The 24,580-nt window shown below is 53.6% G+C and overlaps 12 non-coding genes across 12 annotated transcripts; 6 read left to right on the forward strand and 6 right to left on the reverse strand.

Annotated features, from left to right (window-relative positions):
• Positions 1–3,396: 3,396 nt before the first annotated feature.
• trnam-cau (transfer RNA methionine (anticodon CAU)) lies at positions 3,397–3,469 on the forward strand. The gene has a single exon. It is a non-coding gene; the product is annotated as a tRNA-Met (tRNA).
• Positions 3,470–3,750: 281 nt separating this feature from the next.
• trnaa-agc (transfer RNA alanine (anticodon AGC)) lies at positions 3,751–3,823 on the reverse strand. Its single transcript has one exon. It is a non-coding gene; the product is annotated as a tRNA-Ala (tRNA).
• A 2,114-nt stretch (positions 3,824–5,937) lies between these two features.
• Positions 5,938–6,010, forward strand: trnam-cau (transfer RNA methionine (anticodon CAU)). The gene has a single exon. It is a non-coding gene; the product is annotated as a tRNA-Met (tRNA).
• A 281-nt stretch (positions 6,011–6,291) lies between these two features.
• trnaa-agc (transfer RNA alanine (anticodon AGC)) lies at positions 6,292–6,364 on the reverse strand. The gene has a single exon. It is a non-coding gene; the product is annotated as a tRNA-Ala (tRNA).
• A 3,910-nt stretch (positions 6,365–10,274) lies between these two features.
• trnam-cau (transfer RNA methionine (anticodon CAU)) lies at positions 10,275–10,347 on the forward strand. Its single transcript has one exon. It is a non-coding gene; the product is annotated as a tRNA-Met (tRNA).
• Positions 10,348–10,628: 281 nt separating this feature from the next.
• Positions 10,629–10,701, reverse strand: trnaa-agc (transfer RNA alanine (anticodon AGC)). Its single transcript has one exon. It is a non-coding gene; the product is annotated as a tRNA-Ala (tRNA).
• A 2,114-nt stretch (positions 10,702–12,815) lies between these two features.
• Positions 12,816–12,888, forward strand: trnam-cau (transfer RNA methionine (anticodon CAU)). Its single transcript has one exon. It is a non-coding gene; the product is annotated as a tRNA-Met (tRNA).
• A 281-nt stretch (positions 12,889–13,169) lies between these two features.
• Positions 13,170–13,242, reverse strand: trnaa-agc (transfer RNA alanine (anticodon AGC)). Its single transcript has one exon. It is a non-coding gene; the product is annotated as a tRNA-Ala (tRNA).
• Positions 13,243–15,356: 2,114 nt separating this feature from the next.
• On the forward strand, positions 15,357–15,429 carry trnam-cau (transfer RNA methionine (anticodon CAU)). Its single transcript has one exon. It is a non-coding gene; the product is annotated as a tRNA-Met (tRNA).
• A 281-nt stretch (positions 15,430–15,710) lies between these two features.
• Positions 15,711–15,783, reverse strand: trnaa-cgc (transfer RNA alanine (anticodon CGC)). Its single transcript has one exon. It is a non-coding gene; the product is annotated as a tRNA-Ala (tRNA).
• A 7,163-nt stretch (positions 15,784–22,946) lies between these two features.
• On the forward strand, positions 22,947–23,019 carry trnam-cau (transfer RNA methionine (anticodon CAU)). Its single transcript has one exon. It is a non-coding gene; the product is annotated as a tRNA-Met (tRNA).
• Positions 23,020–23,300: 281 nt separating this feature from the next.
• Positions 23,301–23,373, reverse strand: trnaa-agc (transfer RNA alanine (anticodon AGC)). Its single transcript has one exon. It is a non-coding gene; the product is annotated as a tRNA-Ala (tRNA).
• Positions 23,374–24,580: the final 1,207 nt, after the last annotated feature.

Consider the following 24,580-nt stretch of genomic DNA (forward strand, 5'->3'; position numbering starts at 1 on the left):
GGGTGACTATTCCTGGCAGCGGGGGCCTGCAGGTTAAGGCCTCCCTGTACATGGATGACGTCGCTGTTTTCTGCTCGGATCCGCTGTCCGTGCACAGACTCGTGTGCATCTGCGACCAGTTCGAACGGGCCTCGGGGGCCAAGGTAAACCGAGGCAAGAGCGAGGCCATGCTCTTCGGGAACTGGGCCGACCAATCCTCTATCCCCTTCACCGTCAGGACTGACCACCTGAAGGTGCTGGGTATTTGGTTCGGGGGGGCTGGGGCGTGCGCCAAGACCTGGGAGGAGCGGATCAGGAAGATGAGACAGAAACTAGGCAGATGGGGGCAACGGTCGCTCTCCATCGCGGGAAAAAACCTGGTCATCAGGTGTGAGGTACTCTCAGTATTGCTATATGTGGCACAGGTCTGGCCTATCCCCAGGACCTGTGCCGCCGCAGTCACCCGGGCCATCTTCCAATTCATTTGGAGATCAAAGATGGACCGGGTCCGAAGAGACTCTATGTACAAAGACCGGTGCAATGGGGGAAAAAACACGCCCAATGCCACCCTCACCCTGATGGCCACCTTTGTGTGTGGCTGCATCAAGCTGTGCGTGGATCCCCGGTACGCAAACACCAAGTGTCACTACGTACTGAGGTTCTACCTGTCCCCGGTGTTGCGAAGGATGGGCCTGGCCTCGCTGCCGCGGAACGCTCCGAGTAGTTGGACCGTTCCGTATCACCTGTCCTTCGTGGAGAAATTTATGAGGAAAAACACCTTTGACCACAAGTCCATCAGGAAGTGGTCAGCACGTAGCGTCCTTGAGACCCTTCGGGAAAAGGAGAGGGCGGATCCTGTCGAGCGGTTCCCTGAGCAGACTGTCAAAGCCATTTGGCAGAATGCCTCATCGCCAGAACTTTCCAACAAGCACCAAGACGTGGCTTGGCTGGTGGTGAGAAGGGCTCTGCCTGTGAGATCCTTTATGCACGCCCGGACTCTCTGCCGCACCGCACGCTGCCCTCGAAGTGGCTGCGGGGGGGACGAGACTGTCACACACCTCCTTCTGGAATGTGCCTATGCAGAGGAAGTCTGGAGAGGAATGCAGTGGTGCTTGTCGAGGTTCGTCCCGAGCAGCGCCGTGACGCGGGACTCCGTGCTCTACGGCCTGTTCCCCGGGACTCACACCGAGACGAACATTAACTGCGCCTGGAGGATCATCAACTCGGTGAAGGACGCTCTCTGGGCGGTCCGAAACCTGTTGATCTTCCAGCTGAAGGAGTTGACCCCGACCGAGTGTTGCAGACTGGCACATTCCAAGGTCCAAGACTACGTGTTGAGGGACGCGCTGAAGCTTGGGGCAGCTGCCGCCAAGGCGCGGTGGGGAAAGACCACTGTGTAAGATCGGCCTGCCGAAAGAAGAACAGGGGGCCCATACAGACGTTTTTTTGGGCTCTGCTGATGCCTCAGCCAAATATATGTATATATACAAGATTGAAAAAATGCACAGGATTGTAAAGGACAAGAATAAAGTCGAATCTGTGTTTGTAAATATGGACATATGTATGGCATGATCCAATGTACAGACCATCAAATCATTTATGAATAAAGTATATTTTTGAAATTAAAAAAAAAAAAAAAAGTTCCTCCAGAGGGCTCCCTGCTGCTCGTGGTTTGCAACTGCAGACGTCACAGCACACCAACAGGCAGACTTCTCTGAAGAAGAAGAAGAAGAAGAAGGTGTATTTTGGAGAAAGAGAACACTTGGGGCTGTTACCAGACGAAAAAAGAGGGCTTCTCCTTCATCCTCGTGAGCTGCAGCCCTGCGGTCAGGTTCCGCAAAGTGCTGCTTTCAGATACACGCCAAGCAGGCCGAGATGCAAAGAGCAACCGCCACTCGTCTGAAGCAGCACCCGCGAGCCCTGTCTGACCGGTAGGGCCTTTCCTAAGTGCTGACCTGCTCGGATGCGTTGCTGTTCAACTTGTGCAACTGTGGAAGTGGCACACCCCGTGCAGGCCAGATTTCATGAAGAGGAAACGAAGAGAAGTCCACAGGCAGTTTTCCGACAGGAATGGAAGACTCCTTCGTCCGGACGTTGACATAGTAAGTTGTCATCGAGCAGTTTAGAGCGCCGCTTCGCGGGAAAACTTTGCTTGAAAGGAGTCATAGAGTCATAGAGATGTACGTCACGGAAAGAGACCCTTCGGTCGGACCTTTCCGACCAGATATCCCATCCCAATCTAGTCGTACCTGCCGGCACGCGGGCCATATCCCTCCAAACCCTTCCTATTCATATAGCCACCCAGATGCCTTTTAAATATTGCAATTGCACTCGCCTCCGCCACTTCCTCTGGCAGCTCATTCCATACACGTACCACCCTCTGTGTGAAAAAGGTGCCCCTTAGTTCTCTTTCATATCTTTTCCCTCTCACCCTAAACCTCTGCCCTCTAGTGCTGGTCTCCCGCACCCCAGGGAAAAGACTTTCTCTCTTTATCCGATCTATACGCCTCATGATTTTATATCAACCATACAAATATCTCAGCAAGGGGCCCAGCAATCACCTCCTTAGCTTCCCCCAGACCTGATCAGGTCCTGGGCATTGATCCACTTGTACGCGCTTCAAGGCATCCAGCATTCCTCCTCTGCAATGTGGACAATTTTCAAGATGTTCACCATCCATTTCCCTATATTCTATACTTCTCCCTACATTCTATCCTTTTCCACAGAAAACACTGATGCAAAATACTCGTTTAGTATCGGCCCAGCCTCTCCTGCGGCTCGACACAAAGGCCGCTGTGCTGATCCTCGAGGGGCCCTATTCTCTCCCTAGTCACCCTTTTGTCCTTATAATGTATTTGCAAAAACCCTTTGGATTTTCCTTAACTCTATCTGCCAAAGCTATCTCAGGTCCCCTTTTTACCCTCCTGATTTCCCTACTGTCTTTACACTCTTGTACGGATTCACTCGATCTATCCTGTCTATACCTGACAAGTGCTTCCTTCTTTTCCTTAAGCAAACCCTCATTTTCTTAGGCTCTTTGGTAAACGGAAGCACCTCCCTTCTTGCCTGCATGGAGTGCTGAGCAAAGGATCTTAGTGCGCTGTGACGTGGCTCTCCAGTAGCGGAGCCATCGAGACAAAGAAGTGAAAGGCTTTGCCGAATGTTGCCTGCCAAGCGCAAGACATACCGGGCTTTGCCGAGCTCCTGACGCCACGGCTCTGCGGTACCGCGAGTGGGCCGTGTCTCTGCACGGGCCAGAGCCCAGCATGTAACGGGCGACGTGCGTGATTGTGGATTGAAAGCCGATATCCTGGCCTCACTGGAGCTGCAGCTTTCTGACGAGGGTTGCTCTGTGGCTCGCGGCACCTTGAAAACCGGCCTATTTGGGCACGCGGTATGAGCCTCGGCTGTCGGCTGGCCTTCTTAGCGCAGTAGGCAGCGCGTCAGTCTCATAATCTGAAGGTCCTGAGTTCAATCCTCAGAGAAGGCAAGACTGTGGCCTTTGTCACCGGACGTGTTTTCTTTCTCTCCGCGGGCAATAATATTTGCTTTGGACGGCTTCACGCCTGATTTGAACTGACCACACCAGAGCAAACGCGTTGCTGGAAGGTTTAACATCTGGGCGACACGTGCTCAACTTTTTTTTCTGCACAGCATTTTGGGAACTCACCATCGTGCTATCTGTGCAGCAGCAAAGACTGGAGCCACACGCAGGGTTCACGCGAGGGTCACACTGCTTGCGTCTCAAGCGTGTCCCCAGGAAAAGCACTGTGGAGAATGTGGGCATCGATCCCACTACCTCTCGCATGCTAAGCGAGCGCTCTACCATTTGAGCTAATTCCCCTACAACGTGCACTTGCTTAGCCCCCATGGTGCTTCGGAACGATGAGCTGAGAGCAGCAGGCGATTTCCTCTCGAGATTGCACGCTGTATTCAACCGAACAACGCGACGCGACTATCGACACATCCGAGCAGCAGCAGCAGCACGTGCGCGAAGTCTTCTGGAAAACACAGTGCCGCCGAAAGAATCGCCAGCGAGACGCTCTGAGATTCCAGAATCCAAACGAACCGATCGGCGCCAGCAGTCACAACAAGTGTGAGGTAGCACTCGAGAGCGCTGTCTGACTGATTGGAGACTTGCGACACGTTCAAGTGAGTGCTGACTGACTGCGTGGATGTTGTGGTCCTCCAGAGGGCTCCCTGCTGCTCGTGGTTTGCAACTGCAGACGTCACAGCACACCAACAGGCAGACTTCTCTGAAGAAGAAGAAGAAGAAGAAGGTGTATTTTGGAGAAAGAGAACACTTGGGGCTGTTACCAGACGAAAAAAGAGGGCTTCTCCTTCATCCTCGTGAGCTGCAGCCCTGCGGTCAGGTTCCGCAAAGTGCTGCTTTCAGATACACGCCAAGCAGGCCGAGATGCAAAGAGCAACCGCCACTCGTCTGAAGCAGCACCCGCGAGCCCTGTCTGACCGGTAGGGCCTTTCCTAAGTGCTGACCTGCTCGGATGCGTTGCTGTTCAACTTGTGCAACTGTGGAAGTGGCACACCCCGTGCAGGCCAGATTTCATGAAGAGGAAACGAAGAGAAGTCCACAGGCAGTTTTCCGACAGGAATGGAAGACTCCTTCGTCCGGACGTTGACATAGTAAGTTGTCATCGAGCAGTTTAGAGCGCCGCTTCGCGGGAAAACTTTGCTTGAAAGGAGTCATAGAGTCATAGAGATGTACGTCACGGAAAGAGACCCTTCGGTCGGACCTTTCCGACCAGATATCCCATCCCAATCTAGTCGTACCTGCCGGCACGCGGGCCATATCCCTCCAAACCCTTCCTATTCATATAGCCACCCAGATGCCTTTTAAATATTGCAATTGCACTCGCCTCCGCCACTTCCTCTGGCAGCTCATTCCATACACGTACCACCCTCTGTGTGAAAAAGGTGCCCCTTAGTTCTCTTTCATATCTTTTCCCTCTCACCCTAAACCTCTGCCCTCTAGTGCTGGTCTCCCGCACCCCAGGGAAAAGACTTTCTCTCTTTATCCGATCTATACGCCTCATGATTTTATATCAACCATACAAATATCTCAGCAAGGGGCCCAGCAATCACTTCCTTAGCTTCCCCCAGACCTGATCAGGTCCTGGGCATTGATCCACTTGTACGCGCTTCAAGGCATCCAGCATTCCTCCTCTGCAATGTGGACAATTTTCAAGATGTCACCATCCATTTCCCTATATTCTATACTTCTCCCTACATTCTATCCTTTTCCACAGTAAACACTGATGCAAAATACTCGTTTAGTATCGGCCCAGCCTCTCCTGCGGCTCGACACAAAGGCCGCTGTGCTGATCCTCGAGGGGCCCTATTCTCTCCCTAGTCACCCTTTTGTCCTTATAATGTATTTGCAAAAACCCTTTGGATTTTCCTTAACTCTATCTGCCAAAGCTATCTCAGGTCCCCTTTTTACCCTCCTGATTTCCCTACTGTCTTTACACTCTTGTACGGATTCACTCGATCTATCCTGTCTATACCTGACAAGTGCTTCCTTCTTTTCCTTAAGCAAACCCTCATTTTCTTAGGCTCTTTGGTAAACGGAAGCACCTCCCTTCTTGCCTGCATGGAGTGCTGAGCAAAGGATCTTAGTGCGCTGTGACGTGGCTCTCCAGCAGCGGAGCCATCGAGACAAAGAAGTGAAAGGCTTTGCCGAATGTTGCCTGCCAAGCGCAAGACATACCGGGCTTTGCCGAGCTCCTGACGCCACGGCTCTGCGGTACCGCGAGTGGGCCGTGTCTCTGCACGGGCCAGAGCCCAGCATGTAACGGGCGACGTGCGTGATTGTGGATTGAAAGCCGATATCCTGGCCTCACTGGAGCTGCAGCTTTCTGACGAGGGTTGCTCTGTGGCTCGCGGCACCTTGAAAACCGGCCTATTTGGGCACGCGGTATGAGCCTCGGCTGTCGGCTGGCCTTCTTAGCGCAGTAGGCAGCGCGTCAGTCTCATAATCTGAAGGTCCTGAGTTCAATCCTCAGAGAAGGCAAGACTGTGGCCTTTGTCACCGGACGTGTTTTCTTTCTCTCCGCGGGCAATAATAATTGCTTTGGACGGCTTCACGCCTGATTTGAACTGACCACACCAGAGCAAACGCGTTGCTGGAAGGTTTAACATCTGGGCGACACGTGCTCAACTTTTTTTTCTGCACAGCATTTTGTGAACTCACCATCGTGCTATCTGTGCAGCAGCAAAGACTGGAGCCACACGCAGGGTTCACGCGAGGGTCACACTGCTTGCGTCTCAAGCGTGTCCCCAGGAAAAGCACTGTGGAGAATGTGGGCATCGATCCCACTACCTCTCGCATGCTAAGCGAGCGCTCTACCATTTGAGCTAATTCCCCTACAACGTGCACTTGCTTAGCCCCCATGGTGCTTCGGAACGATGAGCTGAGAGCAGCAGGCGATTTCCTCTCGAGATTGCACGCTGTATTCAACCGAACAACGCGACGCGACTATCGACACATCCGAGCAGCAGCAGCAGCACGTGCGCGAAGTCTTCTGGAAAACACAGTGCCGCCGAAAGAATCGCCAGCGAGACGCTCTGAGATTCCAGAATCCAAACGAACCGATCGGCGCCAGCAGTCACAACAAGTGTGAGGTAGCACTCGAGAGCGCTGTCTGACTGATTGGAGACTTGCGACACGTTCAAGTGAGTGCTGACTGACTGCGTGGATCAGAAATTGGATCAGACTGCTCTACACCAACATTGTCAGTGCAGTCTCAATCAATGGGTGGGAATCAGATAGCTTCCCTGTAAGATCTGGAGTCAGGCAGGGATGCCCCCTCTCACCCGCCTTGTTTGTGTGTTGCATAGAGCCATTTGCCGAATCCATCAGGAAGGATGCGAGCCTGAGAGGGGTGACTATTCCTGGCAGCGGGGGCCTGCAGGTTAAGGCCTCCCTGTACATGGATGACGTCGCTGTTTTCTGCTCGGATCCGCTGTCCGTGCACAGACTCGTGTGCATCTGCGACCAGTTCGAACGGGCCTCGGGGGCCAAGGTAAACCGAGGCAAGAGCGAGGCCATGCTCTTCGGGAACTGGGCCGACCAATCCTCTATCCCCTTCACCGTCAGGACTGACCACCTGAAGGTGCTGGGTATTTGGTTCGGGGGGGCTGGGGCGTGCGCCAAGACCTGGGAGGAGCGGATCAGGAAGATGAGACAGAAACTAGGCAGATGGGGGCAACGGTCGCTCTCCATCGCGGGAAAAAACCTGGTCATCAGGTGTGAGGTACTCTCAGTATTGCTATATGTGGCACAGGTCTGGCCTATCCCCAGGACCTGTGCCGCCGCAGTCACCCGGGCCATCTTCCAATTCATTTGGAGATCAAAGATGGACCGGGTCCGAAGAGACTCTATGTACAAAGACCGGTGCAATGGGGGAAAAAACACGCCCAATGCCACCCTCACCCTGATGGCCACCTTTGTGTGTAGCTGCATCAAGCTGTGCGTGGATCCCCGGTACGCAAACACCAAGTGTCACTACGTACTGAGGTTCTACCTGTCCCCGGTGTTGCGAAGGATGGGCCTGGCCTCGCTGCCGCGGAATGCTCCGAGTAGTTGGACCGTTCCGTATCACCTGTCCTTCGTGGAGAAATTTATGAGGAAAAACACCTTTGACCACAAGTCCATCAGGAAGTGGTCAGCACGTAGCGTCCTTGAGACCCTTCGGGAAAAGGAGAGGGCGGATCCTGTCGAGCGGTTCCCTGAGCAGACTGTCAAAGCCATTTGGCAGAATGCCTCATCGCCAGAACTTTCCAACAAGCACCAAGACGTGGCTTGGCTGGTGGTGAGAAGGGCTCTGCCTGTGAGATCCTTTATGCACGCCCGGACTCTCTGCCGCACCGCACGCTGCCCTCGAAGTGGCTGCGGGGGGGACGAGACTGTCACACACCTCCTTCTGGAATGTGCCTATGCAGAGGAAGTCTGGAGAGGAATGCAGTGGTGCTTGTCGAGGTTCGTCCCGAGCAGCGCCGTGACGCGGGACTCCGTGCTCTACGGCCTGTTCCCCGGGACTCACACCGAGACGAACATTAACTGCGCCTGGAGGATCATCAACTCGGTGAAGGACGCTCTCTGGGCGGTCCGAAACCTGTTGATCTTCCAGCTGAAGGAGTTGACCCCGACCGAGTGTTGCAGACTGGCACATTCCAAGGTCCAAGACTACGTGTTGAGGGACGCGCTGAAGCTTGGGGCAGCTGCCGCCAAGGCGCGGTGGGGAAAGACCACTGTGTAAGATCGGCCTGCCGAAAGAAGAACAGGGGGCCCATACAGACGTTTTTTTGGGCTCTGCTGATGCCTCAGCCAAATATATGTATAGATACAAGATTGAAAAAATGCACAGGATTGTAAAGGACAAGAATAAAGTCGAATCTGTGTTTGTAAATATGGACATATGTATGGCATGATCCAATGTACAGACCATCAAATCATTTATGAATAAAGTATATTTTTGAAATAAAAAAAAAAAAAAAAGTTCCTCCAGAGGGCTCCCTGCTGCTCGTGGTTTGCAACTGCAGACGTCACAGCACACCAACAGGCAGACTTCTCTGAAGAAGAAGAAGAAGAAGAAGGTGTATTTTGGAGAAAGAGAACACTTGGGGCTGTTACCAGACGAAAAAAGAGGGCTTCTCCTTCATCCTCGTGAGCTGCAGCCCTGCGGTCAGGTTCCGCAAAGTGCTGCTTTCAGATACACGCCAAGCAGGCCGAGATGCAAAGAGCAACCGCCACTCGTCTGAAGCAGCACCCGCGAGCCCTGTCTGACCGGTAGGGCCTTTCCTAAGTGCTGACCTGCTCGGATGCGTTGCTGTTCAACTTGTGCAACTGTGGAAGTGGCACACCCCGTGCAGGCCAGATTTCATGAAGAGGAAACGAAGAGAAGTCCACAGGCAGTTTTCCGACAGGAATGGAAGACTCCTTCGTCCGGACGTTGACATAGTAAGTTGTCATCGAGCAGTTTAGAGCGCCGCTTCGCGGGAAAACTTTGCTTGAAAGGAGTCATAGAGTCATAGAGATGTACGTCACGGAAAGAGACCCTTCGGTCGGACCTTTCCGACCAGATATCCCATCCCAATCTAGTCGTACCTGCCGGCACGCGGGCCATATCCCTCCAAACCCTTCCTATTCATATAGCCACCCAGATGCCTTTTAAATATTGCAATTGCACTCGCCTCCGCCACTTCCTCTGGCAGCTCATTCCATACACGTACCACCCTCTGTGTGAAAAAGGTGCCCCTTAGTTCTCTTTCATATCTTTTCCCTCTCACCCTAAACCTCTGCCCTCTAGTGCTGGTCTCCCGCACCCCAGGGAAAAGACTTTCTCTCTTTATCCGATCTATACGCCTCATGATTTTATATCAACCATACAAATATCTCAGCAAGGGGCCCAGCAATCACCTCCTTAGCTTCCCCCAGACCTGATCAGGTCCTGGGCATTGATCCACTTGTACGCGCTTCAAGGCATCCAGCATTCCTCCTCTGCAATGTGGACAATTTTCAAGATGTTCACCATCCATTTCCCTATATTCTATACTTCTCCCTACATTCTATCCTTTTCCACAGTAAACACTGATGCAAAATACTCGTTTAGTATCGGCCCAGCCTCTCCTGCGGCTCGACACAAAGGCCGCTGTGCTGATCCTCGAGGGGCCCTATTCTCTCCCTAGTCACCCTTTTGTCCTTATAATGTATTTGCAAAAACCCTTTGGATTTTCCTTAACTCTATCTGCCAAAGCTATCTCAGGTCCCCTTTTTACCCTCCTGATTTCCCTACTGTCTTTACACTCTTGTACGGATTCACTCGATCTATCCTGTCTATACCTGACAAGTGCTTCCTTCTTTTCCTTAAGCAAACCCTCATTTTCTTAGGCTCTTTGGTAAACGGAAGCACCTCCCTTCTTGCCTGCATGGAGTGCTGAGCAAAGGATCTTAGTGCGCTGTGACGTGGCTCTCCAGTAGCGGAGCCATCGAGACAAAGAAGTGAAAGGCTTTGCCGAATGTTGCCTGCCAAGCGCAAGACATACCGGGCTTTGCCGAGCTCCTGACGCCACGGCTCTGCGGTACCGCGAGTGGGCCGTGTCTCTGCACGGGCCAGAGCCCAGCATGTAACGGGCGACGTGCGTGATTGTGGATTGAAAGCCGATATCCTGGCCTCACTGGAGCTGCAGCTTTCTGACGAGGGTTGCTCTGTGGCTCGCGGCACCTTGAAAACCGGCCTATTTGGGCACGCGGTATGAGCCTCGGCTGTCGGCTGGCCTTCTTAGCGCAGTAGGCAGCGCGTCAGTCTCATAATCTGAAGGTCCTGAGTTCAATCCTCAGAGAAGGCAAGACTGTGGCCTTTGTCACCGGACGTGTTTTCTTTCTCTCCGCGGGCAATAATATTTGCTTTGGACGGCTTCACGCCTGATTTGAACTGACCACACCAGAGCAAACGCGTTGCTGGAAGGTTTAACATCTGGGCGACACGTGCTCAACATTTTTTTCTGCACAGCATTTTGTGAACTCACCATCGTGCTATCTGTGCAGCAGCAAAGACTGGAGCCACACGCAGGGTTCACGCGAGGGTCACACTGCTTGCGTCTCAAGCGTGTCCCCAGGAAAAGCACTGTGGAGAATGTGGGCATCGATCCCACTACCTCTCGCATGCTAAGCGAGCGCTCTACCATTTGAGCTAATTCCCCTACGACGTGCACTTGCTTAGCCCCCATGGTGCTTCGGAACGATGAGCTGAGAGCAGCAGGCGATTTCCTCTCGAGATTGCACGCTGTATTCAACCGAACAACGCGACGCGACTATCGACACATCCGAGCAGCAGCAGCAGCACGTGCGCGAAGTCTTCTGGAAAACACAGTGCCGCCGAAAGAATCGCCAGCGAGACGCTCTGAGATTCCAGAATCCAAACGAACCGATCGGCGCCAGCAGTCACAACAAGTGTGAGGTAGCACTCGAGAGCGCTGTCTGACTGATTGGAGACTTGCGACACGTTCAAGTGAGTGCTGACTGACTGCGTGGATGTTGTGTTCCTCCAGAGGGCTCCCTGCTGCTCGTGGTTTGCAACTGCAGACGTCACAGCACACCAACAGGCAGACTTCTCTGAAGAAGAAGAAGAAGAAGAAGGTGTATTTTGGAGAAAGAGAACACTTGGGGCTGTTACCAGACGAAAAAAGAGGGCTTCTCCTTCATCCTCGTGAGCTGCAGCCCTGCGGTCAGGTTCCGCAAAGTGCTGCTTTCAGATACACGCCAAGCAGGCCGAGATGCAAAGAGCAACCGCCACTCGTCTGAAGCAGCACCCGCGAGCCCTGTCTGACCGGTAGGGCCTTTCCTAAGTGCTGACCTGCTCGGATGCGTTGCTGTTCAACTTGTGCAACTGTGGAAGTGGCACACCCCGTGCAGGCCAGATTTCATGAAGAGGAAACGAAGAGAAGTCCACAGGCAGTTTTCCGACAGGAATGGAAGACTCCTTCGTCCGGACGTTGACATAGTAAGTTGTCATCGAGCAGTTTAGAGCGCCGCTTCGCGGGAAAACTTTGCTTGAAAGGAGTCATAGAGTCATAGAGATGTACGTCACGGAAAGAGACCCTTCGGTCGGACCTTTCCGACCAGATATCCCATCCCAATCTAGTCGTACCTGCCGGCACGCGGGCCATATCCCTCCAAACCCTTCCTATTCATATAGCCACCCAGATGCCTTTTAAATATTGCAATTGCACTCGCCTCCGCCACTTCCTCTGGCAGCTCATTCCATACACGTACCACCCTCTGTGTGAAAAAGGTGCCCCTTAGTTCTCTTTCATATCTTTTCCCTCTCACCCTAAACCTCTGCCCTCTAGTGCTGGTCTCCCGCACCCCAGGGAAAAGACTTTCTCTCTTTATCCGATCTATACGCCTCATGATTTTATATCAACCATACAAATATCTCAGCAAGGGGCCCAGCAATCACTTCCTTAGCTTCCCCCAGACCTGATCAGGTCCTGGGCATTGATCCACTTGTACGCGCTTCAAGGCATCCAGCATTCCTCCTCTGCAATGTGGACAATTTTCAAGATGTCACCATCCATTTCCCTATATTCTATACTTCTCCCTACATTCTATCCTTTTCCACAGTAAACACTGATGCAAAATACTCGTTTAGTATCGGCCCAGCCTCTCCTGCGGCTCGACACAAAGGCCGCTGTGCTGATCCTCGAGGGGCCCTATTCTCTCCCTAGTCACCCTTTTGTCCTTATAATGTATTTGCAAAAACCCTTTGGATTTTCCTTAACTCTATCTGCCAAAGCTATCTCAGGTCCCCTTTTTACCCTCCTGATTTCCCTACTGTCTTTACACTCTTGTACGGATTCACTCGATCTATCCTGTCTATACCTGACAAGTGCTTCCTTCTTTTCCTTAAGCAAACCCTCATTTTCTTAGGCTCTTTGGTAAACGGAAGCACCTCCCTTCTTGCCTGCATGGAGTGCTGAGCAAAGGATCTTAGTGCGCTGTGACGTGGCTCTCCAGCAGCGGAGCCATCGAGACAAAGAAGTGAAAGGCTTTGCCGAATGTTGCCTGCCATGCGCAAGACATACCGGGCTTTGCCGAGCTCCTGACGCCACGGCTCTGCGGTACCGCGAGTGGGCCGTGTCTCTGCACGGGCCAGAGCCCAGCATGTAACGGGCGACGTGCGTGATTGTGGATTGAAAGCCGATATCCTGGCCTCACTGGAGCTGCAGCTTTCTGACGAGGGTTGCTCTGTGGCTCGCGGCACCTTGAAAACCGGCCTATTTGGGCACGCGGTATGAGCCTCGGCTGTCGGCTGGCCTTCTTAGCGCAGTAGGCAGCGCGTCAGTCTCATAATCTGAAGGTCCTGAGTTCAATCCTCAGAGAAGGCAAGACTGTGGCCTTTGTCACCGGACGTGTTTTCTTTCTCTCCGCGGGCAATAATAATTGCTTTGGACGGCTTCACGCCTGATTTGAACTGACCACACCAGAGCAAACGCGTTGCTGGAAGGTTTAACATCTGGGCGACACGTGCTCAACTTTTTTTTCTGCACAGCATTTTGGGAACTCACCATCGTGCTATCTGTGCAGCAGCAAAGACTGGAGCCACACGCAGGGTTCACGCGAGGGTCACACTGCTTGCGTCTCAAGCGTGTCCCCAGGAAAAGCACTGTGGAGAATGTGGGCATCGATCCCACTACCTCTCGCATGCTAAGCGAGCGCTCTACCATTTGAGCTAATTCCCCTACAACGTGCACTTGCTTAGCCCCCATGGTGCTTCGGAACGATGAGCTGAGAGCAGCAGGCGATTTCCTCTCGAGATTGCACGCTGTATTCAACCGAACAACGCGACGCGACTATCGACACATCCGAGCAGCAGCAGCAGCACGTGCGCGAAGTCTTCTGGAAAACACAGTGCCGCCGAAAGAATCGCCAGCGAGACGCTCTGAGATTCCAGAATCCAAACGAACCGATCGGCGCCAGCAGTCACAACAAGTGTGAGGTAGCACTCGAGAGCGCTGTCTGACTGATTGGAGACTTGCGACACGTTCAAGTGAGTGCTGACTGACTGCGTGGATGTTGTGTTCCTCCAGAGGGCTCCCTGCTGCTCGTGGTTTGCAACTGCAGACGTCACAGCACACCAACAGGCAGACTTCTCTGAAGAAGAAGAAGAAGAAGAAGGTGTATTTTGGAGAAAGAGAACACTTGGGGCTGTTACCAGACGAAAAAAGAGGGCTTCTCCTTCATCCTCGTGAGCTGCAGCCCTGCGGTCAGGTTCCGCAAAGTGCTGCTTTCAGATACACGCCAAGCAGGCCGAGATGCAAAGAGCAACCGCCACTCGTCTGAAGCAGCACCCGCGAGCCCTGTCTGACCGGTAGGGCCTTTCCTAAGTGCTGACCTGCTCGGATGCGTTGCTGTTCAACTTGTGCAACTGTGGAAGTGGCACACCCCGTGCAGGCCAGATTTCATGAAGAGGAAACGAAGAGAAGTCCACAGGCAGTTTTCCGACAGGAATGGAAGACTCCTTCGTCCGGACGTTGACATAGTAAGTTGTCATCGAGCAGTTTAGAGCGCCGCTTCGCGGGAAAACTTTGCTTGAAAGGAGTCATAGAGTCATAGAGATGTACGTCACGGAAAGAGACCCTTCGGTCGGACCTTTCCGACCAGATATCCCATCCCAATCTAGTCGTACCTGCCGGCACCCGGGCCATATCCCTCCAAACCCTTCCTATTCATATAGCCACCCAGATGCCTTTTAAATATTGCAATTGTCCTCGCCTCCGCCACTTCCTCTGGCAGCTCATTCCATACACGTACCACCCTCTGTGTGAAAAAGGTGCCCCTTAGTTCTCTTTCATATCTTTTCCCTCTCACCCTAAACCTCTGCCCTCTAGTGCTGGTCTCCCGCACCCCAGGGAAAAGACTTTCTCTCTTTATCCGATCTATACGCCTCATGATTTTATATCACCCATACAAATATCTCAGCAAGGGGCCCAGCAATCACTTCCTTAGCTTCCCCCAGACCTGATCAGGTCCTGGGCATTGATCCACTTGTACGCGCTTCAAGGCATCCAGCATTCCTCCTCTGCAATGTGGACAATTTTCAAGATGTCACCATCCATTTCCCTATATTCTATACTTCTCCCTACATTCTATCCTTTTCCACAGTAAACACTGATGCAAAATACTCGTTTAGTATCGGCCCAGCCTCTCCTGCGGCTCGGCACAAAGGCCGCTGTGCTGATCCTCGAGGGGCCCTATTCTCTCCCTAGTCACCCTTTTGTCCTTATAATGTATTTGCAAAATCCCTTTGGATTTTCCTTAACTCTATCTGCCAAAACTATCTCAGGTCCCCTTTTTACCCTCCTGATTTCCCTTCTGTCTTTACACTCTTGTACGGATTCACTCGATCTATCCTGTCTATACCTGACATGTGCTTCCTTCTTTTCCTGAAGCAAACCCTCATTTTCTTAGGCTCTTTGGTAAATGGAAGCACCTCCCTTCTTGCCTGCATGGAGTGCTGAGCAAAGGATCTTAGTGCGCTGTGACGTGGCTCTCCAGCAGCGGAGCCATCGAGACAAAGAAGTGAAAGGCTTTGCCGAATGTTGCCTGCCAAGCGCAAGACATACCGGGCTTTGCCGAGCTCCTGACGCCACGGCTCTGCGGTACCGCGAGTGGGCCGTGTCTCTGCACGGGCCAGAGCCCAGCATGTAACGGGCGACGTGCGTGATTGTGGATTGAAAGCCGATATCCTGGCCTCACTGGAGCTGCAGCTTTCTGACGAGGGTTGCTCTGTGGCTCGCGGCACCTTGAAAACCGGCCTATTTGGGCACGCGGTATGAGCCTCGGCTGTCGGCTGGCCTTCTTAGCGCAGTAGGCAGCGCGTCAGTCTCATAATCTGAAGGTCCTGAGTTCAATCTTCTGAGAAGGCAAGACTGTGGCCTTTGTCACCGGACGTGTTTTCTTTCTCTCCGCGCGCAATAATAATTGCTTTGGACGGCTTCACGCCTGATTTGAACTGACCACACCAGAGCAAACGCGTTGCTGGAAGGTTTAACATCTGGGCGACACGTGCTCAACTTTTTTTTCTGCACAGCATTTTGTAAACTCACCATCGTGCTATCTGTGCAGCAGCAAAGACTGGAGCCACACACAGGGTTCACGCGAGGGTCACACTGCTTGCGTCTCAAGCGTGTCCCCAGGAAAAGCACTGTGGAGAATGTGGGCATCGATCCCACTACCTCTCGCATGCGAAGCGAGCGCTCTACCATTTGAGCTAATTCCCCTACGACGTGCACTTGCTTAGCCCCCATGGTGCTTCGGAACGATGAGCTGAGAGCAGCAGGTGATTTCCTCTCGAGATTGCACGCTGTATTCAACCGAACAACGCGACGCGACTATCGACACATCCGAGCAGCAGCAGCAGCAGCACGTGCGCGAAGTCTTCTGGAAAACACGGTGCCGCCGAAAGAATCGCCAGCGAGACGCTCTGAGATTCCAGAATCCAAACAAACCGATCGGCGCCAGCAGTCACAACAAGTGTGAGGTAGCACTCGAGAGCGCTGTCTGACTGATTGGAGACTTGCGACACGTTCAAGTGAGTGCTGACTGACTGCGTGGATGTTGTGTTCCTCCAGAGGGACCGGTGGATCGGACGGTGTTTGTGAAGAAAGTTCTGCTGGAGTGTTGCGGCCTTGCAGCCGCAGACGTGTACTGCCTGCAGGATTTCCCTGGGGCAGGCTACTTCGATGTGACCTTCAGAAGCGTGAAGCAGTGCGAACAGCTCCTGAAGGTCTTCAAGGAGAAGGAAGGGGAGCCGCTGTTCTCCATCTTGTCGGCGACGCCATTGTGTGTGCTTCCTGCACAGAGGAACCGGGTTGTTACAATCCATATGTACAACCCCTACGTTCCAGCGGCTGATGTCCTGACCTTCCTGGGAAGGTACGTCCAAGTCGAGGGAGAAGCCACCGATGTGATCGACCCCTTTGGGATCTGGACCAGTAAGAGGCAGGTCAAGGTAACTCTGAGGGCCGATGACAGTGGGAACATCCTCCACCCACCCTCGAGCTTCGCAATCGGAGGGAGCAGAGGCTACCTGACATATGCAGGGCAGCCGAAAGTGTGCCGAACCTGCGGGAAGTCGGGACACGTGGCGGTGGATTGCAAAGTGACCATCTGCAGGAACTGCAAACAGGAGGGTCACTTGACAAAGGACTGTCGGGAGGAAAAGAGCTGCAACCTGTGCGGGGAGGCGGGCCACATGTACAAGGCCTGCCCAAGACGAGGAGCCGCCACCTACGCACAGATGGCCGGAGGTGGCAACACGAGCAGCGGACCGACAAAGTCCAACGAGGTACCGCGAATCAGCAAAGGAACGGTGCCTGGAGGCACCCAGAAGGAAGGGAAGGTTGTAGAGGAGCAGGCGGCAGACAGCGGGGAGATGGAGCAGCCGACCCAAGCTCCTACAAGACAGACGGAGGAAATGGAAGAGGAGGGATCAAAGGAGGCAGAGCAGTGGATTATCGTTAAAAACAGGAAAAGGAAACCTCTCGAGGGCCCCAAAGCCACCAAGCGAAGGGGGAAGAGACACCTCCAAGAGGAGGATACAGGCAGCTCCTCCGAGGGTGAGGACGGGCGCAAGAAGGGTCGCCTCCGGAGGAAGAGGCAGAGCGCCGTGGGGAGAAAGGAGGGCAACACCGCCCAAGAAGGAAAAGACGATCCCTCTGAGGGGATGGGTGAAGGCCTCCCCCGACCCGGTGAGAACCAAGGGGTACCCACCGGCCCACAGCTCCAGGGAACTGGGAGCAGCGTCCCAGTGACAGCCCTGATGTCAGATGGAGAACGGGGCGATGCGGACCCTGGGTCTGACACGATGACACCAGAGCGGGGAAATGACTCCAGCGTGGAGCCGGACAACTACCTCAGCCCTGGGAAGGTACAGCAGTTTGCTGTCACCACAGGGATGCACGCAGCCACCCCACTGGAGCAAGACCAGAAAAAAATGGACACTGGTAACCCCGCAAACTGTTAAAATGGGGTTTAAAATTGCCAGCATAAATGTGCGTAGCATTAAAGCGGCTACGCGATGTGTTTCAACGCTGGCCTTCCTGGCCAACGTCAAAGCCGATGTCCTGTTTCTGCAGGAGTGCGGGATACCGCACCTCAGCAGTTACAGGAGATGGTCGAGCTTGTGGGCCCACGGGCCGTCAGTGTGGTCGGGGGGCAACGATAGCCGCGCCTCCGGCCTGGGTATCCTGTTGCGGGGAGGCAACTTCACCATCTCCGAGGTTAAGGAGGTGGTGGGCGGGCGCCTTCTCGTCGTGGACGTCAAATACAGAAACGCTCCCGTGAGACTAATCAACGTGTACGCCCCAGTGGGTAAGAGTGAACGGTTGGCCGTCCTGCAACAGCTTCCACTGCTGCTGGCTACGTCCAGGCCGGTCATTCTGGCCGGAGACTTCAACTGCATCATTGATGCTGATGGACGATCCGGCGGGGGGGACAGTAAACCGGACGCTACGTCCAGGGCCCTGATGGAAACGGTCAAAGACGCCAAGCTGCACGACGTCTTCAGCGCCCCTGCAGACGGAGCGCAGCGTAGATACACCTGGTCACGGGCAGACGGGTCTATCCGCTCAAGGATAGATTACCTGTTTGTGTCCCGAACGCTCTCGGTCAGATCCACCGACGTCAAGCCGGTGTTCTTCTCTGACCACTGCCTCCTGCTGGCCGACTGTCACCTACAGGACGAACAGCGGGCGGGCAAGGGAACGTGGAAACTGAACACTAAGCTGTTGACCCCGGGAAACATCGAAGAGCTCAAGAGGGATTACGCAGGTTGGAGAACCGTGAAGCCCCTCTTTGAGTCTCCAGCGGACTGGTGGGAAACGGTAAAAGGGAACATCAAGAGGTTCTTTATCCTCAAAGGTGTCCAGGAGGCGAGAGAGAGGCGGGGAAAACTGTCCCAGCTCCAGGAAAGTATGCAGAACCTGCTCCTGCTGCAGACGATGGGGGTGGATGTCACGGAGGACCTCAAGGAGGTGAAGGGCCAGCAAGCCTCGCTCTTCGCCTCGGAGGCCTCCAGGATAATCTTCCGGTCCAGGGTCCGCTCGGTGGAGCAGGACGAGACGTGCTCACGTTTCTTCTTCCAGAAGGTGCACAAAGAGAGCTCCGTGCTCAGCAGCCTGAAGAAAGAAGATGGCTCGGTAACGTCATCTCAGGCTGACGTCATGAGGATCAGCAAATCCTTCTACGCCAGCCTGTATGACTCGAAGCCGACCGACAGCGCGGCCTCCCAGTCGTTCCTGTCCTCTATCACGGAGGTCCTAGATGACGGAACACGAGAGAGGCTGGACCAGCCGCTATCTCTGGATGAACTGACCAAGGCCCTCGAGTCCTTCGAAAAGAATAAAACTCCCGGAAGCGACGGCTTACCGGTCGAGGTTTATTCCGCTCTTTGGGACTTGATCGGCCAGGACCTGCTGGAGGTGTATGTCAGTATGCTCCGGGCAGGTACCATGAGTGAATCCATGAGGAAAGGCATCATCACCCTCGTCTACAAGCGGAAGGGGGAGAGGGAGGAAATTAGAAATTGGAGACCGATCTCACTGTTAAATGCAGACTACAAAATCCTGTCAAAGGTCATCGCCAACCGGGTCAGGTCTGCTCTGGGATCGGTGATCCACCCGGACCAAACCTGTGCTGTACCGGGCAGGAAGATCTCTGAGAGTCTCGCACTCCTCAGGGATACGATCGCCTACGTGCAGGACAGGGGGGTGGACACCTGCCTCATCAGCCTGGACCAGGAGAAAGCCTTTGACAGGATATCGCATACATATATGAGGGATGTCCTCTCCAAAATGGGCTTTGGGGAGGGAATCGGAAATTGGATCAGACTGCTCTACACCAACATTGTCAGTGCAGTCTCAATCAATGGGTGGGAATCAGATAGCTTCCCTGTAAGATCTGGAGTCAGGCAGGGATGCCCCCTCTCACCCGCCTTGTTTGTGTGTTGCATAGAGCCATTTGCCGAATCCATCAGGAAGGATGCGAGCCTGAGAGGGGTGACTATTCCTGGCAGCGGGGGCCTGCAGGTTAAGGCCTCCCTGTACATGGATGACGTCGCTGTTTTCTGCTCGGATCCGCTGTCCGTGCACAGACTCGTGTGCATCTGCGACCAGTTCGAACGGGCCTCGGGGGCCAAGGTAAACCGAGGCAAGAGCGAGGCCATGCTCTTCGGGAACTGGGCCGACCAATCCTCTATCCCCTTCACCGTCAGGACTGACCACCTGAAGGTGCTGGGTATTTGGTTCGGGGGGGCTGGGGCGTGCGCCAAGACCTGGGAGGAGCGGATCAGGAAGATGAGACAGAAACTAGGCAGATGGGGGCAACGGTCGCTCTCCATCGCGGGAAAAAACCTGGTCATCAGGTGTGAGGTACTCTCAGTATTGCTATATGTGGCACAGGTCTGGCCTATCCCCAGGACCTGTGCCGCCGCAGTCACCCGGGCCATCTTCCAATTCATTTGGAGATCAAAGATGGACCGGGTCCGAAGAGACTCAATGTACAAAGACCGGTGCAATGGGGGAAAAAACACGCCCAATGCCACCCTCACCCTGATGGCCACCTTTGTGTGTGGCTGCATCAAGCTGTGCGTGGATCCCCGGTACGCAAACACCAAGTGTCACTACGTACTGAGGTTCTACCTGTCCCCGGTGTTGCGAAGGATGGGCCTGGCCTCGCTGCCGCGGAACGCTCCGAGTAGTTGGACCGTTCCGTATCACCTGTCCTTCGTGGAGAAATTTATGAGGAAAAACACCTTTGACCACAAGTCCATCAGGAAGTGGTCAGCACGTAGCGTCCTTGAGACCCTTCGGGAAAAGGAGAGGGCGGATCCTGTCGAGCGGTTCCCTGAGCAGACTGTCAAAGCCATTTGGCAGAATGCCTCATCGCCAGAACTTTCCAACAAGCACCAAGACGTGGCTTGGCTGGTGGTGAGAAGGGCTCTGCCTGTGAGATCCTTTATGCACGCCCGGACTCTCTGCCGCACCGCACGCTGCCCTCGAAGTGGCTGCGGGGGGGACGAGACTGTCACACACCTCCTTCTGGAATGTGCCTATGCAGAGGAAGTCTGGAGAGGAATGCAGTGGTGCTTGTCGAGGTTCGTCCCGAGCAGCGCCGTGACGCGGGACTCCGTGCTCTACGGCCTGTTCCCCGGGACTCACACCGAGACGAACATTAACTGCGCCTGGAGGATCATCAACTCGGTGAAGGACGCTCTCTGGGCGGTCCGAAACCTGTTGATCTTCCAGCTGAAGGAGTTGACCCCGACCGAGTGTTGCAGACTGGCACATTCCAAGGTCCAAGACTACGTGTTGAGGGACGCGCTGAAGCTTGGGGCAGCTGCCGCCAAGGCGCGGTGGGGAAAGACCACTGTGTAAGATCGGCCTGCCGAAAGAAGAACAGGGGGCCCATACAGACGTTTTTTTGGGCTCTGCTGATGCCTCAGCCAAGTATATGTATATATACAAGATTGAAAAAATGCACAGGATTGTAAAGGACAAGAATAAAGTCGAATCTGTGTTTGTAAATATTGACATATGTATGGCATGATCCAATGTACAGACCATCAAATCATTTATGAATAAAGTATATTTTTGAAATAAAAAAAAAAGTTCCTCCAGAGGGCTCCCTGCTGCTCGTGGTTTGCAACTGCAGACGTCACAGCACACCAACAGGCAGACTTCTCTGAAGAAGAAGAAGAAGAAGAAGGTGTATTTTGGAGAAAGAGAACACTTGGGGCTGTTACCAGACGAAAAAAGAGGGCTTCTCCTTCATCCTCGTGAGCTGCAGCCCTGCGGTCAGGTTCCGCAAAGTGCTGCTTTCAGATACACGCCAAGCAGGCCGAGATGCAAAGAGCAACCGCCACTCGTCTGAAGCAGCACCCGCGAGCCCTGTCTGACCGGTAGGGCCTTTCCTAAGTGCTGACCTGCTCGGATGCGTTGCTGTTCAACTTGTGCAACTGTGGAAGTGGCACACCCCGTGCAGGCCAGATTTCATGAAGAGGAAACGAAGAGAAGTCCACAGGCAGTTTTCCGACAGGAATGGAAGACTCCTTCGTCCGGACGTTGACATAGTAAGTTGTCATCGAGCAGTTTAGAGCGCCGCTTCGCGGGAAAACTTTGCTTGAAAGGAGTCATAGAGTCATAGAGATGTACGTCACGGAAAGAGACCCTTCGGTCGGACCTTTCCGACCAGATATCCCATCCCAATCTAGTCGTACCTGCCGGCACGCGGGCCATATCCCTCCAAACCCTTCCTATTCATATAGCCACCCAGATGCCTTTTAAATATTGCAATTGCACTCGCCTCCGCCACTTCCTCTGGCAGCTCATTCCATACACGTACCACCCTCTGTGTGAAAAAGGTGCCCCTTAGTTCTCTTTCATATCTTTTCCCTCTCACCCTAAACCTCTGCCCTCTAGTGCTGGTCTCCCGCACCCCAGGGAAAAGACTTTCTCTCTTTATCCGATCTATACGCCTCATGATTTTATATCAACCATACAAATATCTCAGCAAGGGGCCCAGCAATCACTTCCTTAGCTTCCCCCAGACCTGATCAGGTCCTGGGCATTGATCCACTTGTACGCGCTTCAAGGCATCCAGCATTCCTCCTCTGCAATGTGGACAATTTTCAAGATGTCACCATCCATTTCCCTATATTCTATACTTCTCCCTACATTCTATCCTTTTCCACAGTAAACACTGATGCAAAATACTCGTTTAGTATCGGCCCAGCCTCTCCTGCGGCTCGACACAAAGGCCGCTGTGCTGATCCTCGAGGGGCCCTATTCTCTCCCTAGTCACCCTTTTGTCCTTATAATGTATTTGCAAAAACCCTTTGGATTTTCCTTAACTCTATCTGCCAAAGCTATCTCAGGTCCCCTTTTTACCCTCCTGATTTCCCTACTGTCTTTACACTCTTGTACGGATTCACTCGATCTATCCTGTCTATACCTGACAAGTGCTTCCTTCTTTTCCTTAAGCAAACCCTCATTTTCTTAGGCTCTTTGGTAAACGGAAGCACCTCCCTTCTTGCCTGCATGGAGTGCTGAGCAAAGGATCTTAGTGCGCTGTGACGTGGCTCTCCAGCAGCGGAGCCATCGAGACAAAGAAGTGAAAGGCTTTGCCGAATGTTGCCTGCCAAGCGCAAGACATACCGGGCTTTGCCGAGCTCCTGACGCCACGGCTCTGCGGTACCGCGAGTGGGCCGTGTCTCTGCACGGGCCAGAGCCCAGCATGTAACGGGCGACGTGCGTGATTGTGGATTGAAAGCCGATATCCTGGCCTCACTGGAGCTGCAGCTTTCTGACGAGGGTTGCTCTGTGGCTCGCGGCACCTTGAAAACCGGCCTATTTGGGCACGCGGTATGAGCCTCGGCTGTCGGCTGGCCTTCTTAGCGCAGTAGGCAGCGCGTCAGTCTCATAATCTGAAGGTCCTGAGTTCAATCCTCAGAGAAGGCAAGACTGTGGCCTTTGTCACCGGACGTGTTTTCTTTCTCTCCGCGGGCAATAATAATTGCTTTGGACGGCTTCACGCCTGATTTGAACTGACCACACCAGAGCAAACGCGTTGCTGGAAGGTTTAACATCTGGGCGACACGTGCTCAACTTTTTTTTCTGCACAGCATTTTGTGAACTCACCATCGTGCTATCTGTGCAGCAGCAAAGACTGGAGCCACACGCAGGGTTCACGCGAGGGTCACACTGCTTGCGTCTCAAGCGTGTCCCCAGGAAAAGCACTGTGGAGAATGTGGGCATCGATCCCACTACCTCTCGCATGCTAAGCGAGCGCTCTACCATTTGAGCTAATTCCCCTACAACGTGCACTTGCTTAGCCCCCATGGTGCTTCGGAACGATGAGCTGAGAGCAGCAGGCGATTTCCTCTCGAGATTGCACGCTGTATTCAACCGAACAACGCGACGCGACTATCGACACATCCGAGCAGCAGCAGCAGCACGTGCGCGAAGTCTTCTGGAAAACACAGTGCCGCCGAAAGAATCGCCAGCGAGACGCTCTGAGATTCCAGAATCCAAACGAACCGATCGGCGCCAGCAGTCACAACAAGTGTGAGGTAGCACTCGAGAGCGCTGTCTGACTGATTGGAGACTTGCGACACGTTCAAGTGAGTGCTGACTGACTGCGTGGATGTTGTGTTCCTCCAGAGGGCTCCCTGCTGCTCGTGGTTTGCAACTGCAGACGTCACAGCACACCAACAGGCAGACTTCTCTGAAGAAGAAGAAGGTGTATTTTGGAGAAAGAGAACACTTGGGGCTGTTACCAGACGAAAAAAGAGGGCTTCTCCTTCATCCTCGTGAGCTGCAGCCCTGCGGTCAGGTTCCGCAAAGTGCTGCTTTCAGATACACGCCAAGCAGGCCGAGATGCAAAGAGCAACCGCCACTCGTCTGAAGCAGCACCCGCGAGCCCTGTCTGACCGGTAGGGCCTTTCCTAAGTGCTGACCTGCTCGGATGCGTTGCTGTTCAACTTGTGCAACTGTGGAAGTGGCACACCCTGTGCAGGCCAGATTTCATGAAGAGGAAACGAAGAGAAGTCCACAGGCAGTTTTCCGACAGGAATGGAAGACTCCTTCGTCCGGACGTTGACATAGTAAGTTGTCATCGAGCAGTTTAGAGCGCCGCTTCGCGGGAAAACTTTGCTTGAAAGGAGTCATAGAGTCATAGAGATGTACGTCACGGAAAGAGACCCTTCGGTCGGACCTTTCCGACCAGATATCCCATCCCAATCTAGTCGTACCTGCCGGCACGCGGGCCATATCCCTCCAAACCCTTCCTATTCATATAGCCACCCAGATGCCTTTTAAATATTGCAATTGCACTCGCCTCCGCCACTTCCTCTGGCAGCTCATTCCATACACGTACCACCCTCTGTGTGAAAAAGGTGCCCCTTAGTTCTCTTTCATATCTTTTCCCTCTCACCCTAAACCTCTGCCCTCTAGTGCTGGTCTCCCGCACCCCAGGGAAAAGACTTTCTCTCTTTATCCGATCTATACGCCTCATGATTTT

The sequence above is a fragment of the Chiloscyllium punctatum genome, chromosome 5 (assembly GCF_047496795.1).
Source record: "Chiloscyllium punctatum isolate Juve2018m chromosome 5, sChiPun1.3, whole genome shotgun sequence".
In the NCBI taxonomy this organism is placed as follows: Eukaryota; Metazoa; Chordata; class Chondrichthyes; order Orectolobiformes; family Hemiscylliidae; genus Chiloscyllium; species Chiloscyllium punctatum.